The 14,045-nt window shown below is 35.3% G+C and overlaps 1 protein-coding gene across 11 annotated transcripts in view; it reads left to right on the forward strand.

The window, feature by feature from the left end:
• Positions 1-13,420, forward strand: part of LOC150107864 (endonuclease V-like) — a 299,756-nt gene extending 286,336 nt beyond the window's left edge. For all 11 annotated transcript variants that reach the window (XM_090415396.1, XM_090415386.1, XM_090415387.1 and 8 more), the window contains one exon: positions 13,166-13,420. The gene's annotated coding sequence lies outside the window, so the exon portion shown is untranslated. The remainder of the gene's footprint in view (positions 1-13,165) is intronic.
• Positions 13,421-14,045: the final 625 nt, after the last annotated feature.

Raw genomic sequence — 14,045 nt, forward strand, 5'->3', positions numbered from 1 at the left:
ATTTCAAGGGATACAGACAACACTTTTGCTTCAGACAGCTGTATAAAACAAACTAATTGATAGAATGACTTGAAATTTCACATGGATGCTAATGACAGATGTACCAACCTAGAAAAAAAAATCTTGCCAATACTGTTCACATTTATGGTTGGGGACGAGAACTTTTCAGAACACCGTAAAATGTACTGTCGACTAAGCAATTAGACAAAATTAGCACCAAAAAATTAAAAATGAAATTGGTTCACCAATGTAATGCAAATTTATGTCAAGAAAGTATGCAAGGATCTCTTATTTTGTCCTGTCATTAAGAATTGTACAATAAAAGGAGAAAACAAAAATAAAAATAATTTCTATATTTTTAATCTATCGAATATAACTAAAGGTCCAGTTCCCCAGCATAGAACAAGGAACTGTGTTTCTTGTGAAGGATTATCGTACTTTCTGTTGGACATGATGGCCAAATTGCATTTCTTATCCATGTTCTTTCAACAGATAGCATACATCGTATCCAGATTTTGCTGGATGTATGTATACACTCTTGCCATTTGGGAGGTTAATATATGTGTTTTGATTTTTTTTAACCTTTTAGTTTTAAGTACATTTTTAAAAAAAAGTAAAGGGCGCTCAACTTAAAATTGCATCGTGGTGCCAGAACCCCTAGTGTTAGAGTCCTGTTATTTTTAAGTTCTGTTTATTATCCCTGGACCACTGGTTAAATATTGATCTTTATTTCTATTTTTCCAGGTTTTTTATGTTTGGAGATTGTTGAAGTTCTGTATTCGGGTTCTTCTGTTATCCTTTCTGATATTACGGGAGGTGGGGGGGGGCAGTGCGAGAAGGTTCTGATAAATACCAAGAGCAAAAATTAATTAATTTTATGTCTTCTTATATATCCTAAAAGAAAAAGAACAGATTATTACAATTTGATGAAACATGGGGGTTAAAGAGTTTTAATATATGTTCTTTCTTGTGGTTATATCAGTTTCTTTAATTTCATTTTTATTCTAGGTGTTTATCAGAACTTCCCAGCTTCCCTGGTATGTGGATGGACCTTCAAAATGATTTTGAATTTGAATCCATCCAGTATTTACAACATACCAAAACTTGGTATTATGTGAGTACTTATTTTATTCCTGTGCACTGAATTTGGCATACACCTGAATGAAGATTGTTAGAGGAGCTGAGCATAATTTATAATTTTGCAAGTGGTTCAAATGTATCCTTTTCAATATTTTGTCCATTTGCTCAGAAATTAACCTAATGTTTTTTGATAATTTTTTTGAGGGGGTGGGGTGTATTCTTTTTATTATTATTATTCGTGACACCTCCAAGGAGTCCGAAGACTCATCGCGGGAGAACACCTATTGTTCAACTCTCCATCTCCACCACTACACCAAACCTCTACTACCAATCATCAACATCAGCGCCATCTACTGGCCACTACCACCACAGCTAGTATTTTTTTGTCTGTAAATTGCATGTGTTCTGAAGGGCTGATTTATCTGTATGCGGAATGAAACAGGGTTTTTTCTCCAGTTTCCAGGAGAAAAAACCTTGTTACCTTCGCATGAGATCGGCTAACTCACTTTCGATTGAAAAAAAAAAAATTCATATATAGATTCCTCCCATCACAACGACAATCAAACTTAGGCCTTTTCCAATCAAAAGGCGCAACATACTGTCGTTCTTCCAATTGTGCTACGGAGGCGCTTATATTCTTGTGAAGAATTCTGTCATGAAAGTGTGAAGTAAATAATAAAAATTCAGTCATTTATCATTTACTTCTTGCAGCCATTCTTTAGAAATTTTCTTATTTACTCATAACAATTTGTTAGAGCTCCATTTTTGAAGGTGTTATGAGTATGTGTGTATTACCCTCATGGTGTGCAGGTTTACAATAGATAGCCATATTGCAATGTCTAACAACAGCTTTGTAATTTGGCTTAAGTTTTTCTTTGTTTTTATCCAAGATGTACTTGCATATTGGGAAAGATCTGACAACATACAGCTATTTGCATGATGCAAACATAAACAGTACAATCAGGAAAATGCAGTTGATACACTGCAGAAAGATTTGAAGCTGGAATTGTGGGCATGTGAAAATGGCTGTCATTTCAATGTCAGTAAATATAAAGACATGCACTTTGGTGTAATGAAATATCCAATATCATATTACAGGGTGATTCAAAAAGATGGACTCAATTTTGTAAGTCTATATATCAAACATAGAACTAGCGACAAATATGATGTCAAGTATATTTGATTATACTCACAATAAAGTTTATAGATGTTCAATGTGCCCCCCCCCCTGGCCGCATGGATAACATCAAGACAGTAGCTGAATTCATCCCATACCCAAAGAATGATGTCCTGCGTTACTGAGTTCACCACAGTTGTGATATGGTTTTTTAGGTCAACCAAAGTTGTTGGCAGAGGTCATACATAAACTGCTTCTTTTACGAATCCATCCCCACAAGAAAAAGCCGCAGGGTGTGAGATCAGGAGATCTTGGGGGCCAGAAGTGAAGCACAAGGTCTTCATTCCTGATGCGACCTATCCATCGTTGAGGTAGAGATTCATTGAAAAAATCTCGAACATCCTAGTGCCAATGGGGTAGAGCTCCATCCTGTTCGAAAATGAAGTCCTCTGAATCTTCATTCATTTGAGGAAGAAGCCAGTTTTCAAGCATGTCCAGATATGTTACCCCAGTAACGGTCTCTTCAGCAAAAAAAGAAAGGTCAATAAACCTTTGTTCTCAATAAAAGCGCAAAACACATTAACTTTCAGGAAGTTCCTCTCATGTTGCAATGTTTCACAAGGATTTTGTAGTCCCCATATGCAAACATTGTGTCGGTTTACTTTCCCACTTAGGTGGAACTTCGCCTCGTCACTGAAAATTAAACGCAGCAGAAAAGTGTCATCTTCCATGTTTTGGAGCATACAGTTACAAAATTTGACACGCTTTACCATGTTGGTTGCACAAAGAGCATGAATCAGCTGTAAGTGGTATGGTTTAAACAGTAAACTGCGCTTCAACACTTGCCAGGCAGTTGGTTGCAGCATTGCAAGTTCTCTGCTCACTCTACAGGTTGACTTGCTTGGGCTATGCTCAAAAGTCTGTTGAATTCGTCTCATGTTCTCCTCTAATGCATGTGGTCTGCCCGAGCTTTTCCCCTTACACATACAACCTGTTTGCTTCAATTGATAATTCCAATGACAAATGCGCTTCTTTGTTGGAGGTTTAATATTGAAATGATGACGAAACGCATGCTGCACCGCAGCCTCCAACTTAGTTTTAATGAGCTCACGAACACAAAAAATTTTATGCTGTATAGTAGCCATTTTGCTCACAACTGACGTGCTGCACGGCTGTGTGCTGGGCAAGCTCTCTAACGCTAATATTTCCAGCATTGCAATGATCATCTGAGTTGCATTTGCAGTCTTCACTATATGGCCCTTGTACTTCAACTTCCTATCTATTAAAACTCTTAGTTTCCTAGCCTGATCATTTTCTTCTGGCATAATCCCACCAATATACAGGGTGATTTAAAAAGATGGACTCAATTTCGTACGGTTGTATTTCCTGAACTATGCATTGTACGTGAATGATCTACATAACATTTAAAAGAGGAGGTCCTAAAGTTATCTAGATCGTTTACATACGATGTATAGTTCAGGGAATATTGCCGTATGAAATTGAGTCCATCTTTTTGAATCACCCTATATATTGGTGGGATTATGCTAGAAGAAAATGATCAGGCTAGGAAACTTAGATAGGAAGTTGAAGTACAAGGGCCGTCTAGTAAAGATTGCAAACAAATGCAACTCAGATGATAATTGCAATGCTGGAATGAGGCAAAATGACTTCCTTAATTTTACATCTTGAGATGTAAAGATAAGAAAGTCATTTTTCCTTTTTACATGGCCTCATATGGACTATTGTACACAGGTCTGGTCTCCTGGTGTTATTTTGATACATTGGAGAGTGTTAAAGATGATATAATTTGATTTGATATGACTGAGACTGACAAGCTTTTCAAAGGTTTCTATAGGACATCAGTAGATGGAAAATTTCATTTTATGGAGGGTGGAGAAAGAATGAAAGGACATCCTCAGAAGTTAATAATGTCATCAAGAAGAGGGGGAAGCTAAATTTTTCTCTCATAGAGTTGTCCATGATTGGAATGGATGGCCATTGGAGGTGGTGAGTGCAGGTAGTGTGAGTGAAGATAACATTATTATTATTAATGCCCCAAAATTAATAATAGCAATGTGTTTGAAGTGATCCTTTCAAGAACAGCCAACATCTGGATAGAAGTCGCTAGAAAAATCTGGACGGATAACTTTAAAAGTTGATGATGATGGAGGAGTTAACAGAACCAAACCAAATATTGGAATTACTGATGAACAGAGAACCAAACCAAATATTGGAATCACTGACTGACAGAATGGAGATTAAAAAGGAGGAGCAGCTTAAAACATTGCACATGGCATATTGGCCCATGAATAGAGGTTGAAGAAATGAAATGGAAGTTAAAAGGAGGAGGAGCTTAAAATATTACAGATGGCATATTGGCCCATATATTACAAGAATGTAGAAGGGAATTGTCAGCTCCTCTGACCAAGTTTTGTCAATTTAAGTCTCAGTACTGAGAAGGTACCTATGGAATGAAAGCAAAATAGCTCTTGCATAAAGGAAGCTCCAAGACAGAAGTAGCAAATTATAGGCCATTCAGCATCTCAGGAGTGGGTGGTGGTGGTTAAGGTATTGGAGAAATTGGTGAAAGACAGAATTCAGGACTGGGTGGATAGGAATATGATAGTCTATAAGGGACAGCATGGTTGTGTGAAGGGTAGGTCTTCCTTTAGTAATTTGCTTAATTTTTTTTATAATCAAGTGACAATGGAGTTGGATAAGGCTACTCAGTTGTATAGCTAGACTTTGCAAAAACAGTTAAAAAGATTCCACATACACCCTCTGTCCAAAAAGAAACTGAATTTTTGATAGAAAATAAAGCACAGGCCATAATTATTCAAATCATTTATTTCAATCAGTATACTCTCCCTCATCTTTGATACAGCATTTGGCACAGTCAATTAATTTGTTAAATGAGTTTTTTATATCGTTTTTTGTCGAGGGTCGTGGTTACTGCTGCTTGAACGTTTTCAATGGTGTCTTATCGCTTTCCTTTCATTGGCAAATGAAGTTAGGGTTAAGAGAAAGAAGTTACAGGGTGCTAAATCAGGTGAATCAACGAGTGATCCAACACACAAACTTGGTTTTTGCTCAAAAACTGTCTCACGTTTGAACGATGAGATGGTGCATTATCGTGCAGAAGTGACCAGCCCTCATCACGATATTCATGCCGTACGCAACGAATTCTTGCTATCAATCGCTTAAAAACTTCGAGATAAAACTCACCATTGACCGTTTGGCCAGGCAGAACAAATTCTTTGGGGATAATGTCCTTGGAATCATAGAACAAATCAGCATTGTCTTTACTTTTGACTTCTCCAGGAGACTTTTTTTCGGATGCCCCTCTTCTGGTGCTTTGTTTCGGGCTCATACTCAAAACACCACATTTCATCACCAGTAACGATCGTTTCAAGAAAGTTTGAGCCCTTACGAGGGGTTTAATGAGGTTTTTGCAGTGTTCAATTCGATACATTTTTTGGTCGTCGGTGAACTTGTGGGGAACAAATTGCGAATTCAATTTACGAAGGCCGAAACTCTTGGTCAAAATGTTGTGCACAGCTGATTTTGGAATCCCCAATTCATCTTCAATCAATCTCATGGACGATTTTGGGTTTTCTTTAATGAAATCATGCACTCTTTGGATGTTAACTTCGCTCAGTCCAGTTTTTGGACACCGCATTTTGTCATCCTCAAGAGTCTCAGAAACACTTTAAAATCGCTTAAACCACTGATAAACTTGTATGGGATAAGCATTCATCACCATATGCTTTTTGAAGCATTTGATGCATTTTAGTAAAACTTTTATACCAAGTTTAACACAAAAGCCAGTGGCAGCTCTCTGTTTGAAACTCATTTTCCGACTGTTCGTCAAAACACACTGTCACTCTTGGCACTATAACTTGGCTTCTAATGAAACAAATGTCATAAACAGTTGGCACAACACTAATGAAGGTTGCCACTTTCGACAACAAAAAGATACAACAGGTGGCGCCACTAGTTTCTTCTATTTTCGAAAAGTTCAGTTTCTTTTTGGACAGAGGGTGTAGAACTCTATTGCGTCAATTGGAGCAAATAGGGATGGATATGAATCTGGTGATTTGGATTAGAGAGTGGTTTATGGAGTGATTCAGTCCAGTAGACAAGTGAGCAGTGGTGCAGCACAGGGCTCAGTACATTGTCCTCTGTTGTTTAATTTGTATATCAGTAATACAGAAAATATTCAGTTGTTTGCTGGTGACACTAAACTGGGAAGAGGAAAGGTAAATGATGATGATTCAGAGATCCTGCAGGAATACTTAAACAAGTTAGCAGTATGGACAAATGTAAATGGCTGTCAATTTAATGTGCCTAAGTTTAAGGTGATGCATTTTGGAATGAGATCTGAAGCCGTGTACTATATTGATGGAAGGGAGAGAACAAGAAATCACTAGTGGAAGTTGTGTAAGAGCATTGTTAGCAAGGGTGTCAGAACTAGATTTTTTTTGCTTGGATGGTAGTGAATGGGTTGCCATAAGTGGTTGTTGGTGCTTCTGTATTAGCCACGTTTCTGATACCCTGTATATCTTTGTATCATCTTCATCATCAGCAGCAGATAGCTGTATGTCTATTTCAAATCCTTCCCAATATCCTTAATGTATAAATTGAATAACAGTGGCCCTAGAACTAATCCTTGTGGTATGCCGTTCACACTAAATCTTGCAGACTTACATCCCTACATACTATTTTTTGATATGACAGTTGGCCATCCACTTATCCCTACTAATATATTATAATCCAATCCTATATTCTCCAATTTATGCAATACTCTTCCATGCTGTATTCTGTCCAAGGTCCAAAAGTACCGTGGTATATCCATTCCCCCTGAATGATAACTTCATTATATAATGTGAGCAACTCGCACAAACATGACCTTCCCTTAATAAACCCATGCTGTTCATTGCAATGTATAGATTCTTTGGCTTCACCTCAAGTTTAAAGATCCCGATAAGTTGACAGCTGGATACATCAGTCTTTGCACTACCCTTGTGCAATGGGATAATGATAAATTGTTTTCCACTCTGGTGGGATCTTTCTTGTTCTGAGACTCAAATTATATAGCGTAGTCAAAGGAATAGCCAGTTCAGCTGAATTATCTTTTAGCATTTGTGCTGATATCCCATCAGTTCCTATTGCCAAATACTTATTGCAACAGCTCTGATACCTTCTCCTCATACACCTGAGGAGGAGGTTGCAATGTTGCATACACCAGGATGATAGCACATGTCTTCTCCACCTGTCATTCACATACCATCTGCAGTAAGTAGTTATTCTTTCACATTCATTTTCTTTTATTTGCAGCATAATGATAGAATTCTTTTGTCTTGTCTTTAGATTGCATTTCTTTTTGTACTCAGACTTTGCTTTCTGTACAACAATTATAACTCTTCTGGCTTGCACTTTATAATTTTCATCATTGTTATGGATTAAATGAAGGTTAAAAGAGTGAGAGAGAGATGGATGCACATTATCTCCACTGTTATTCATTATCTTTATGGATCACATTAGGAAGGAAAGTGGTATTACACCTGATATCAAAATTAGAATTAACCTCAGTTATTTATTTATGCAAATGGGTGTTATACTCCTAAATAAATCCAGTACAGGTCTACAGTATTACTAAACTAAATTGATGTAATAAAATTGGTATGAAAATCAGCAATTAAAAAAGACAGAAATACAACTGCATCCTGAATGGGAGAATCTATGGATCCGGTAAAGCATTTCAGCTATATAGACACAATTTTAGTGATGATAACATAATAAACATGGAAATCGACAAGAGAATTAACAAAATTGATTTGGTAGGAGTTGCCTGAATAAATTTCTATGGAAAGACACAAGTTGTATATAAAGACGGTATTCAAACCAATTTTAACTCATTGATCTGAAAGCTGGGTTAGAAATAAAAATTGATCAAAGACTAGAGACCAGATATGAGAGTTCTGAGAAAGATTAGAGGAGTAATCAGTGGCAGTGTGTCATTAAAATTAGGATATTAGGAAAGAGAAAAGGTTTGCAAGAATGACAGGAAGAAGACCCAGAGGAGGATCGATGCAGTAAAAAGTGCCTTAGTAGATAGAAACATAAGATCTGATATTGGAGTCTTGACATAACAGATTCATTTTGAGGAAAATTGTTGATAGAAGTTAGTAATAATGTAACTTTTTCTTGTAGGGTACATCTCAGGAATTTGATGATGAACAAATTTTTATTTAATGCAAGGAATGGAACTGCCCGACAGACCCTAGGGTAGGAAATTAGCCAGTAGTCCATTGTAATTAGGTTTAAAGAAAAATTAAGCACTTAAATATTATCATGGTGCACTTTTAGTGGTCTATATATGCTACCCAAATGAATCTAGTCGTTTACAGACTAGCGTCACTATGGGACGATGAACATGGGTATCATCACTGGAACATAAATATGAAAATTTACCAATCACTATTTTATTTTAAATATTTATACTTTAATTTTTCTAAAAAAAAATTATAGAAAACGCAGCCTGGTTGGCTGAGTTGTGAGCATATGTGCTCTCCAATCAACAGATTGGGTTCAAATACTATTTGTGGGCATGGATAGGTAAAAGCAGCTCTGGACAAGCCTTGCAAACTCCTTGGGTTTGTAAGACTTTCCAGAAAAGTAAATCCATTTATGGGGTGAAGTAAGGCCATTTCGGGAAAGGCATCATCAGAATTGTATGGTTTTCGTGCATTCTCCTTTTAAAATTAAATGGAGTTCTATCTCACTAATTATCACAAGACAAATGAATACCAAAAACTTTTAGGTCTGGCATTTTTGAAAAGGCATTTGATTGAATATCAGTGTTAGCTGTATCCGAAGCCCTTAAAACTCAAGGAATTGACAAAACTTATATTGGTATACTTAGTCATCATATATATAAAAATACAACTGTATCTACAAAATCAGGAACAAATATTATTATTATTATTATCACCCCAAGACCTCATGGAGCCAAAAGACTCATCTGGGAGATAAGTGATATGAAAAATATGATATTTCCTATATGTAAAAAAGAAGAGAGAATTAGACAGGGATGTGCCATTTCACCTAAACTATTTACAGCATCCCTAGAAGAATTTTTTTTTAAAATATGGATTGGAAAAACAGAGGAATTATGCTTAATGGGGGAAGAACTAAATCACCGACAATTTGCTGATAACATTGCTCTCTTAGAAGAACTTCAGCAAATGATCAGTGCATTGAATGCAGAAAGGTTTAAATACAAACCAAGACAAAATAAATATTTATAATAAATAATAAATTCATAAAATAAAAATAAAATAAAAACAATTAAAAAAAATGTATAATAAATTTATCACCGAAAAGCCAGTACAAACGGAAACTGATATAGTAACCTCCTATGTTTACCTAGGACAAAAGATCACTGTAGAGGAAGGCCGTGAAGAAGAAATAAAGTGAAGCACCCACACCATGAAGCATTGCAATCAGCTTTAAAAGAAAAATATTTGATCATTGTATATGTATGGAAGTGAAAAATTGACCAGCAAGCTGAAGATTACCCAGAGGAAATGGAAAGATCACTATTCAGCATTACCATTCTAGATAAAACGCACAATACTTGGGTCAGAGCCATTAAAAGTAGCCACCTGCACTTTTATCTGCATTCCTTCCTCCCTCCCTCTCCTATCTTAAGAATGAGAAGTTACCATAAAAAGGCACTTCAAAAAAGCATTTATACAACTAATTAGCCGTAAATAAAGAAGAATGAAAATTATTATTATTATTACTACGGGTATCTCCATGGAGTCAGTACACTCATCGCGGGAGACCCAAACTATCAAAACAATATCTAACATATCTCTTCTTGAATTCATTTACAGACGAAGAACTCACAACTGAGTCAGGCAATGCATTCCACTCATTCACCGCCCTCCAAGTGAAAAACCTCGTTCTCACACCCTTGTTAACCACACTTTTCCTTTCCAGGGATGACCTCTTGTTCTTCCATCACTATCACACAACTGAAACATTTCCCCTGCATCAATCTTATAAAAACCTTTTAGTAATTTAAATATTTCTATCATATCCCTTCTTCTCCTCCTATCAACCAACCTCTGCAATCCACAATCTATCAATGTAGGGAGCATTTTTTACATCATTCACCAACTTAGTCACTCTCCTCTGAACCCTTTCCACAACCTCCTCATCTCCAAGGAATCCAGGTGACCAGACCTGAGCACAGTAATCCAAATGTGGAAGTACCAAAGCTTTATAAAGGGGAAACCTCCATCGAGGCAGATTTGAACCACCGACCTATGGATTACTGAATTCCCTAATTACAGTCCACCACTCTGCCATCTGAGCTACCGATGGAGGCAAATAAATACCAATGAGCTAAATTTAAATCCAAATACTACTAATAAAACAATAAAATTTGAAATTGGGTAAAATTGGTGGGTGATGGAATTTTTTACTATTTTTTCTGAATTCAGTACCTAAAAATCTATAAGAATCAATTATTACTTCTCAGACAACTTTTCCATCGCAGGCCTGTATTATATTTGAACCTTACCTTCACAATTCAGAAGTGTAGATTCTCAGTGTATCAAGATATAATTATTTCATGACTTTAGTTGTTTCCTTCCCACCCCATCACTGCAGCAAAAATATCATATTTGTAATAATGTATAATGCTGTTCACAAGTATTCTCTATGGTAATATGGGCAAAGACTCTTTGTAGGAAGTTTTTTCATATTGCTGGGTTGGGCATCGGGTTATATATATATAATATATATAAAAAGGCAAAATCTACAGGACAGTAGTGAGACCAGCTATGACATATGCTGTGGAAAATGTGGCTTCGAGGAAAAATAACATCAGCAGGATGGAGGTAGCAGAGATGAAAATGCTTAGGTGGATGTGCAGTGTGACCAGAAAGGATTGTCTGAGAAATGACTATATAAGGGAGAACAGTGAAAGTTACAAACTTAGGAGCGAAGATACAGGAGGCAAGGTTGAGATGGTTTGGTCATGTGATGAGGAGGGAGGACGAGTGTGTGGGAATAAAGGTCATGCAAATGGATGAGCAGGGGAGGAGGAAGTGCAGGCAGCCACCAGCTCCCTCCATCTCTTATGGAGGGAGCTGGTGGAAAAGGACTTGAAGATGATGAACTTGGATGTGGTTACAGCCCAAGATAGGAGGATGTGGAGGATACTCACTAAAAACAGTGACCCTACTTAAGTGGGACAAGCTGCAGAAGGGAAAAGAAAATTGATGAATACATTAAATAACATCATCATCATCAAATTCCTGACATTTACCCTCAAGGGGTGTACAGGATATGATGGTACTACATGAAAAATTTACATCATTACCAACTTCCTACCTACAATTTTCTGCCAAATCAATCTGTTACCTGTCAAAGCTACAACATTGTCTGATCTTATATTTATATATCTATCTTCTAAGGCACTTTTTACCGTATCAATCCACCTATATCTTGGTCTTCCTCTGGGTCTTTTTCCTACCAACCTGACAGAGAACACTTTTTTGGCTAATCTTTCCTCGCCCATTCTGTTTAAGTGACCATACCACCTGAGATTAGCTCTGCTAACGCGTTCCTGGATGCTGCCAATGTCAAGTTCTTTCCTAATATCCTCGTTTTTAATATGATATTGCCATTGATGCCATCTGTTCACGCCTATAATCTTTCTCAGGACTCTCATATCTGTGGTCTCTAGTCTTTGGTCAAGTGTTTTACTTCTGACCCACTTCTCAGATCCATAAGTTAAAATTGGTTTGAACACTGTCTTGTATACAGCTAATTTAGTGTTTTGACTAATTTCTCTCTTATTCCATATAAATTTATTCAGTTGACTTCCTACCATACCAGCTTTGTTGATTCTGTTGTCATTTCCATATTTAATTTGCCATCTTCACTAAAAATCGTGCCTAAGTAGCTGAAATGTTTTACTTGTTCTATAGGTTCTCCATTCATAATGCAGCTGATATTTTCAATGCTTCTGCCTATTTTCATTATATCTATCACAGCTTCATATATATTATTTAGCTTCATACCATATCTATCACAACAGTTATTCAATTTAGTCAGAGAATCTTGCAAACTTGTAGCGGATTTATTTAGAAGTATAACATCATCCGCATAAAGCAAGGAGCTGACATTAACATCTCCAATTTTGATACATTAAATAACAAGGATTCTAAACCTGAATCTTGTCACACTTCACTCCTTCATTTACTCTGAATGCTATTTTTTTTTTATCTACCTGTTATCAGTATTGATTTCAAGCATTTTAAATCAGTAGGCCCATATGTGAAATATTAACTAACCAGTGTTATGCTAAAATCTAACTAAATCACATAATCTTTTTCTTGTAGTGCTTAAAAAAATAAAAAGAATTGACAGATATCAACAAGCTTGCTCTATTTGCTTAATAAATACTTCCTGTCAAGGATGTTCTGGATACATATCCTAATTAGTTTTTGCATTGCTTTGTGAATAACTTATAAGGCTAGCTGTTAGGGAACACAGTTTAGATGGCTAAATCCCATAGCTGTCAGTCCACTCTGATTTCTTTTGATTAGTAACTCTTGCTTGCTAATTAAGGTACAAGACACATCTCTGCATTTTGCTGAAACAATTTCCCACTAGTTAATATTGTCTATTACCTTTTCAAATTGATATTCACTAGTCCTTTATAATTACTTTGTCTGCAGACTCAGAGAATTATTTCTCGATCCTGGATAGATAAGTTTAAACACTGTATATTATTTTGTTCTTTATGATGAAATCTCCAAATGGTATAAATTATAATGGTAATTAAATATGTATTACAATTATAAATAAACATTGGCATAGAATTACATATATAGCATAGTAAATTTATACTTTGTTTCCTCAAACTATTTATTTATTTTTTTACAGGAAACAGTGGACAGACATTTTAACACCAACTGAAAGATATTTCCTATTCTTTGCCATGCTGCATGATTCAGTCAGCACAGTTAAAGTATTTTAAAGTTAAAAAAGCATTCAAGCCTATAAATATTTTTTTTAAGTTTTTAAATTTCTTAACTATATTATGATTAGTTCTAATTTGATATCACATTGTAAATAAACCTTTCTATATATTTAAATTGTACATATATCCAAAAAATTATTTCTTATAAAACACACAAAAAATTCAATTTTGATATAATAAAATTATATAAATAATAAAATATTTTAATTATCTGAAATGAATCTTTGTATTTCTTTTTCTCCAAAAAATGTACTACTTTGATTCAGTCAGCACAGTTAAAGTATTTTAAAGTTAAAAAAGCATTCAAGCCTATAAATATTTTTTTTAAGTTTTTAAATTTCTTAACTATATTATGATTAGTTCTAATTTGATATCACATTGTAAATAAACCTTTCTATATATTTAAATTGTACATATATCCAAAAAATTATTTCTTATAAAACACATAAAAAATTCAATTTTGATATAATAAAATTATATAAATAATAAAATATTTTAATTATCTGAAATGAATCTTTGTATTTCTTTTTCTCCAAAAAATGTACTACTTCAGCAACTGACTGATACATCTATTTTCACTGTTGCTAAATTAAATTAAACTATTTCATATTTGATTACACCAGTGGCAGCCTGTACATAAGCACTGCAACACCCCTAAGGAAAAAATGAAAGAATTCAATTTTGTTTGTGTTTATAAATAATAACAATGCTTACAACATTATATAAATGCAGTACAACATGTTAAAGGTTACAGCTTATGTTTTGACATTGATTGAATAGTTA

Source organism: Typopeltis vanoorti, chromosome 3, assembly GCF_054136105.1.
Source record: "Typopeltis vanoorti isolate ZY-2024b chromosome 3, IOZ_Tvanoo_1.0, whole genome shotgun sequence".
Lineage (NCBI taxonomy): Eukaryota > Metazoa > Arthropoda > Arachnida > Uropygi > Thelyphonidae > Typopeltis > Typopeltis vanoorti.